This window comes from Xiphophorus couchianus, chromosome 18 (assembly GCF_001444195.1).
Source record: "Xiphophorus couchianus chromosome 18, X_couchianus-1.0, whole genome shotgun sequence".
Classification (NCBI taxonomy): Eukaryota; Metazoa; Chordata; class Actinopteri; order Cyprinodontiformes; family Poeciliidae; genus Xiphophorus; species Xiphophorus couchianus.
In genome coordinates, this window is record NC_040245.1 from 32,097,123 (window position 1) to 32,104,181 (window position 7,059).

The window sequence follows — 7,059 nt, forward strand, 5'->3', positions numbered from 1 at the left end:
TCACATATTGTCACTTTTTCACTTCTTTCCTGAGAAAACGCTTTTTTGGTCTCTAACATTCAAAAGTCATGAACTCAAAATTTAGACCTGTTTCCAGCTTCCAGCTTCAACCACCAGAACTACTGCATCTCAGCATTTCTATGCTGTTCCACAGCTAATAAGGCTGAAATTGAACGCAGTGCTGAAAATTCACATATTGTCACTTTTTCTCTTGTCTCGCTGAGAAAACGCTTTTTTGGTCTCTAACATTCAAACTCATGAACTCAAAATTTAGACCTTTTCCAGCTTCAAACCACCAGAACTACTGCATCTCAGCATTTATATGCTGTTCCACACTAATAAGGCTGAAAATTGAACGCAGGTGCTGAAAATTCACATATTGTCACTTTTTCACTTGTCTCGCTGAGAAAACGCTTTTTGGTCTCTAGCATTCAAAACTCATGAAACTCAAAATTTAGACTTGTTTCCCAGCTTCAAACCACCAGAACTACTGCATCTCAGCATTTCTATGCTGTTCCACAGCTAATAAGGCTGAAAATTGAACGCAGTGCTGAAAATTCACAATTGTCACTTTTTCACTTCTCTCGCTGAGAAAACGCTTTTTTGGTCTCTAACATTCAAAACTCATGAAACTCAAATTTAGACTTGTTTCCAGCTTCAAACCACCAGAACTACTGCATCTCAGCATTTCTATGCTGTTCCACAGCTAATAAGGCTGAAAATTGAACGCAGTGTTGAAAATTCACATATTGTCACTTTTTCACTTCCTTCTTCGCTGAGAAAACGCTTTTTTGGTCTCTAACATTCAAAAGTCATGAAACTCAAAATTTAGACTGTTCCAGCTTCAAGCCACCAGAACTACTGCATCTCAGCATTTCTATGCTGTTCCACAGCTAATAAGGCTGAAAATTGAACGCAGTGCTGAAAATTCACATATTGTCACTTTTTCACTTCTCTCGCTGAGAAAACGCTTTTTTTGGTCTCTAACATTCAAAAGTCATGAAACTCAAAATGTAGACTTGTTTTCCAGCTTCAAACCACCAGAACTACTGCATCTCAGCATTTCTATGCTGTTCCACAGCTAATAAGGCTGAAAATGAAGGCAGTGCTGGAAATTCACAATTGTCACTTTTTCGCTTCTCTCTCGCTGAGAAAACGCTTTTTTGGTCTCTACATTCAAAATTCATGAAACTCAAAATTTACTTGTTTCCAGCTTCAAACCACCAGAACTACTGCATCTCAGCATTTCTATGCTGTTCCACAGCTAATAAGGCTGAAAATTGAACGCAGTGCTGAAAGTTCACATATTGCCACTTCTTCACTTCTCTTGCTGAGAAAACGCTTTTTTGGTCTCTAACATTCAAAAGTCATGAAACTCAAAATTTAGACTTGTTTCCAGCTTCAAACCACCAGAACTACTGCATCTCAGCATTTCTATGCTGTTCCACAGCTAATAAGGCTGAAAATTGAACGCAGTGTTGAAAATTCACATATTGTCACTTTTTCACTTCTCTCGATTAGAAAACGCTTTTTTGGTCTCTAACATTCAAAACTCATGAAACTCAAAATTTAGACTTGTTTCCAGCTTCAAACCACCAGAACTACTGCATCTCAGCATTTCTATGCTGTTCCACACAGCTAATAAGGCTGAAATTGAACGCAGTGTTGAAATTCCATATTGTCACTTTTTCACTTCTCTCGCTGAGAAAACGCTTTTTTGGTCTCTAACATTCAAAACTCATGAACTCAAAATTTAGACTTGTTTCCAGCTTCAAACCACCAGAACTACTGCATCTCAGCATTTCTATGCTTTCCACAGCTAATAAGGCTGAAAATTGAACGCAGTGCTGAAAATTCACATATTGTCACTTTTTCGCTTGTCTCGCTGAGAAAACGCTTTTTTGGTCTCTAACATTCAAAAGTCATGAAACTCAAAATTTAGACTTGGTTGCAGCTTCAAACCACCAGAACTACTGCATCTCAGCATTTCTATGCTGTTCCCAGCTAATAAGGCTGAAAATTGAACGCAGTGCTGAAAATTCACATATTGTCACTTTTTCACTTCTCTCGCTGAGAAAACGCTTTTTTGGTCTCTAACATTCAAAAGTCATGAAACTCAAAATTTAGACCTGTTTTCAGCTTCAAACCACCAGAACTACTGCATCTCAGCATTTCTATGCTGTTCCACAGCTAATAAGGCTGAAAATTGAACGCAGTGCTGAAAATTCACATATTGTCACTTTTTCGCTTCTCTCGCTGAGAAAACGCTTTTTTGGTCTCTAACATTCAAATCATGAAACTCAAAATTTAGACTTGGTTGCAGCTTCAAACCACCAGAACTACTGCATCTCAGCATTTCTATGCTGTTCCACAGCTAATAAGACTGAAAATTGAACGCAGTGCTGAAAATTCACATATTGTCACTTTTTCACTTCTCTTGCTGAGAGAACGCTTTTTTGGTCTCTAACATTCAAAACTCATGAAACTCAAAATTTAGACGTGTTTCAAGCTTCAAACCACCAGAACTACTGCATCTCAGCATTTCTATGCTGTTCCACAGCTAATAAGGCTGAAAATTGAACGCAGTGCTGAAAATTCACATATTGTCACTTTTTCGCTTCTCTCGCTGAGAAAACGCTTTTTTGGTCTCTAACATTCAAAAGTCATGAAACTCAAAATTTAGACGTGTTTCCAGCTTCAAACCACCAGAACTACTGCATCTCAGCATTTATATGCTGTTCCACAGCTAATAAGGCTGAAAATTGAACGCAGTGCTGAAAATTCACAAATTGTCACTTTTTCGCTTCTCTCGCTGAGAAAACGCTTTTTTGGTCTCTAACATTCAAAACTCATGAAACTCAGAATTTAGACTTGGTTCCAGCTTCAAACCACCAGAACTACTGCATCTCAGCATTTCTATGCTGTTCCACAGCTAATAAGGCTGAAAATTGAACGCAGTGTTGAAAATTCACATATTGTCACTTTTTCACTTGTCTCGCTGAGAAAACGCTTTTTGGTCTCTAACATTCAAAACTCATGAAACTCAAATTTAGACTTGTTCCAGCTTCAAACCACCAGAACTACTGCATCTCAGCATTTCTATGCTGTTCCACAGCTAATAAGGCTGAAATTGAACGCAGTGCTGAAAATTCACATATTGTCACTTTTTCGCTTCTCTCGCTGAGAAAACGCTTTTGGTCTCTAACATCAAAAGTCATGAAACTCAAAATTTAGACTTGTTTCCAGCTTCAAACCACCAGAACTACTGCATCTCAGCATTTCTATGCTGTTCCACACTAATAAGGCTGAAAATTTACGCAGTGCTGAAAATTCACAAATTGTCACTTTTTCGCTTGTCTCGCGAGAAACGCTTTTTTGGTCTCTAACATTCAAAGTCATGAAACTCAAATTTAGACCTGTTCCAGTTTCATCAACCACCAGACCTACTGCATCTCAGCATTTCTATGCTGTTCCACAGCTAATAAGGCTGAAAATTGAACGCAGTGCTGAAAATTCCACATATTGTCACTTTTTCTCTTGTCTCGCTGAGAAAACGCTTTTTTTGTCTCTAACATTCAAACTCATGAAACTCAAAATTTAGACCTGTTTTCCAGCTTCAAACACAGAACACTGCATCTCAGCATTTCTATGCTGTTCCACAGCTAATAAGGCTGAAAATTGAACGCAGTGCTGAAAATTCACATATTGTCACTTTTTCGCTTCTCTCGCTGAGAAAACGCTTTTTTGGTCTCTAACATTCAAATGTCATGAAACTCAAAATTTAGACCTGTTTTTCCAGCTTCAAAACCACCAGAACTACTGCATCTCAGCATTTCTATGCTGTTCCACAGCTAATAAGGCTGAAAATTGAACGCAGTGCTGAAAATTCACATATTGTCACTTTTTCTCTTGTCTCGCTGAGAAAACGCTTTTTTGGTCTCTAACATTCAAAACTCATGAAACTCAAAATTTAGACCTGTTTTTCCAGCTTCAACCACCAGAACTACTGCATCTCAGCATTCTATGCTGTTTCCACAGCTAATAATGGCTGAAAATTGAACGCAGTGCTGAAATTCACATATTGTCACTTTTTCACTTGTCTCGCTGAGAAAACGCTTTTTTGGTCTCTAACATTCAAAACTCATGAAACTCAAATTTAACTTGTTTCCAGCTTCAAACCACCAGAACTACTGCATCTCAGCATTTCTATGCTGTTCCCCAGCTAATAAGGCTGAAATTGAACGCAGTGCTGAAAATTCACAAATTGTCACTTTTTCGCTTCTCCTCGCTGAGAAAACGCTTTTTTGGTCTCTAACATTCAAAAGTCATGAAACTCAAAATTTAGACTTTTTCCAGCTTCAAACCACCAGAACTACTGCATCTCAGCATTTCTATGCTGTTCCACAGCTATTAAGGCTGAAATTGAACGCAGTGCTGAAATTCACAAATTGTCACTTTTTCGCTTCTCTCGCTCAGAAAAACGCTTTTTGGTCTCTAACATTCAAAACTCATGAAACTCAAAATTTAGACTGTTTCCACTTCAAACCACCAGAACTACTGCATCTCAGCATTCTCTATGCTGTTCCACAGCTAATAAGGCTGAAAATTGAACGCAGTGCTGAAAATTCACATAATTGTCACTTTTTCGCTTCTCTCGCTGAGAAAACGCTTTTTTGGTCTCTAACATACAAACTCATGAAACTCGAAATTTAGACTTGTTTCCAGCTTCAAACCACCAGAACTACTGCATCTCAGCATTTCTATGCTGTTCCACAGCTAATAAGGCTGAAAATTGAACGCAGTGCTGAAAATTCACATATTGTCACTTTTTCACGGGCTGCACAGTGGCGCAGTTGGTAGCACTGTTGCCTTGCAGCAAGAAGGTCCTGGTTTCGATTCCCGGCCGGGGTCTTTCTGCATGGAGTTTGCATGTTCTCCTCTGTGCATGCGTGGGTTCTCCTCCGGTACTCCGGCTTCCTCCCCCACAGTCCAAAACATGACTGTCAGGTCATTGGTTTCTCTAAATTCTCCCTGGGTGTGAGTGTGTGTGTGCATGGTTGTTTGTCCTGTATGTCTCTGTGTGCCCTGCGACAGACTGGCGACCTGTCCAGGTGTACCCCGCCTCTCGCCCGGAACGTAGCTGGAGTTGGGCACCAGCAACCCTCCCGACCCCATTAGGGACAAGGGTGAACAGAAAATGGATGGATGGATGGTCACTTTTTCACTTCTCTCGCTGAGAAAACGCTTTTTTGGTCTCTAACATTCAAAACTCATGAAACTCAAAATTTAGACCTGTTTTCAGCTTCAAACCACCAGAACTACTGCATCTCAGCATTTCTATGCGTTCCACAGCTAATAAGGCTGAAAATTGAACGCAGTGCTGAAAATTCCACATATTGTCACTTTTTCGCTTCTCTCGCTGAGAAAACGCTTTTTTGGTCTCTAACATTCAAAAGTCATGAAACTCATAATTTAGACCCTGTTTTCAGCTTCAAACCACCAGAACTACTGCATCTCAGCATTTCTATGCTGTTCCACAGCTAATAAGGCTGAAAATTGAACGCAGTGCTGAAAATTCACATATTGTCACTTTTTCGCTTCTCTCGCTGAGAAAACGCTTTTTTGGTCTCTAACATTCAAAAGTCATGAAACTCAAAATTTAGACTTGGTTCCAGCTCAAACCACCAGAACTACTGCAATCTCAGCATTTATATGCTGTTCCACAGCTAATAAGGCTGAAAATTGAACGCAGTGCTGAAAATTCACATATTGTCACTTTTTCACTTGTCTCGCTGAGAAAACGCTTTTTTGGTCTCTAACATTCAAAAGTCATGAAACTCAAAATTTAGACTTGGTTCCAGCTTCAAACCACCAGAACTACTGCATCTCAGCATTTCTATGCTGTTCCACAGCTAATAAGGCTGACAATTGAACGCAGTGTTGAAAATTCACATATTGTCACTTTTTTCGCTTGTCTCGCTGAGAAAACGCTTTTTTTGGTCTCTAACATTCAAAAGTCATGAAACTCAAAATTAGACTTGTTTCCAGCTTCAAAACCACCAGAACTACTGCATCTCAGCATTTCTATGCTGTTCCACACTAATAAGGCTGAAAATTGAACGCAGTGCTGAAAATTCACATATTGTCACTTTTCTCTCTTGTCTCGCTGAGAAAACGCTTTTTGGTCTCTAACATTCAAACTCATGAAACTCAAAATTTAGACCTGTTTCCAGCTTCAAACCACCAGAACTACTGCATCTCAGCATTTATATGCTGTTCCACAGCTAATAAGGCTGAAAATTGAACGCAGTGCTGAAAATTCACATATTGTCACTTTTTCACTTGTCTCGCTGAGAAAACGCTTTTTTGGTCTCTAGCATTCAAAACTCATGAAACTCAAAATTTAGACTTGTTTCCAGCTTCAAACCACCAGAACTACTGCATCTCAGCATTTCTATGCTGTTCCACAGCTAATAAGACTGAAAATTGAACGCAGTGCTGAAAATTCACTATTTCACTTTTTCACTTCTCTCGCTGAGAAAACGCTTTTTTTGGTCTCTACATTCAAAAGTTATGAAACTCAAAATTTAGACTTGTTTCCAGCTTCAAACCACCAGAACTACTGCATCTCAGCATTTCTATGCTGCTCCACAGCTAATAAGGCTAAAAATTGAACGCAGTGCTGAAAATTCACATATTGTCACTTTTTCGCTTCTCTCGCTGAGAAAACGCTTTTTTGGTCTCTAACATTCAAAAGTCATGAAACTCAAAATTTAGACTTGTTTCCAGCTTCAAACCACCGAACTACTCTGCAATCTCAGCATTTCTATGCTGTTCCACAGCTAATAAGACTGAAAATTGAACGCAGTGCTGAAAATTCACATATTGTCACTTTTTCACGGGCTGCACAGTGGCGCAGTTGGTAGCACTGTTGCCTTGCAGCAAGAAGGTCCTGGTTTCGATTCCCGGCCGGGGTCTTTCTGCATGGAGTTTGCATGTTCTCCCTGTGCATGCGTGGGTTCTCTCCGGGTACCCGGCTTCTCCCACAGTCCAAAAACA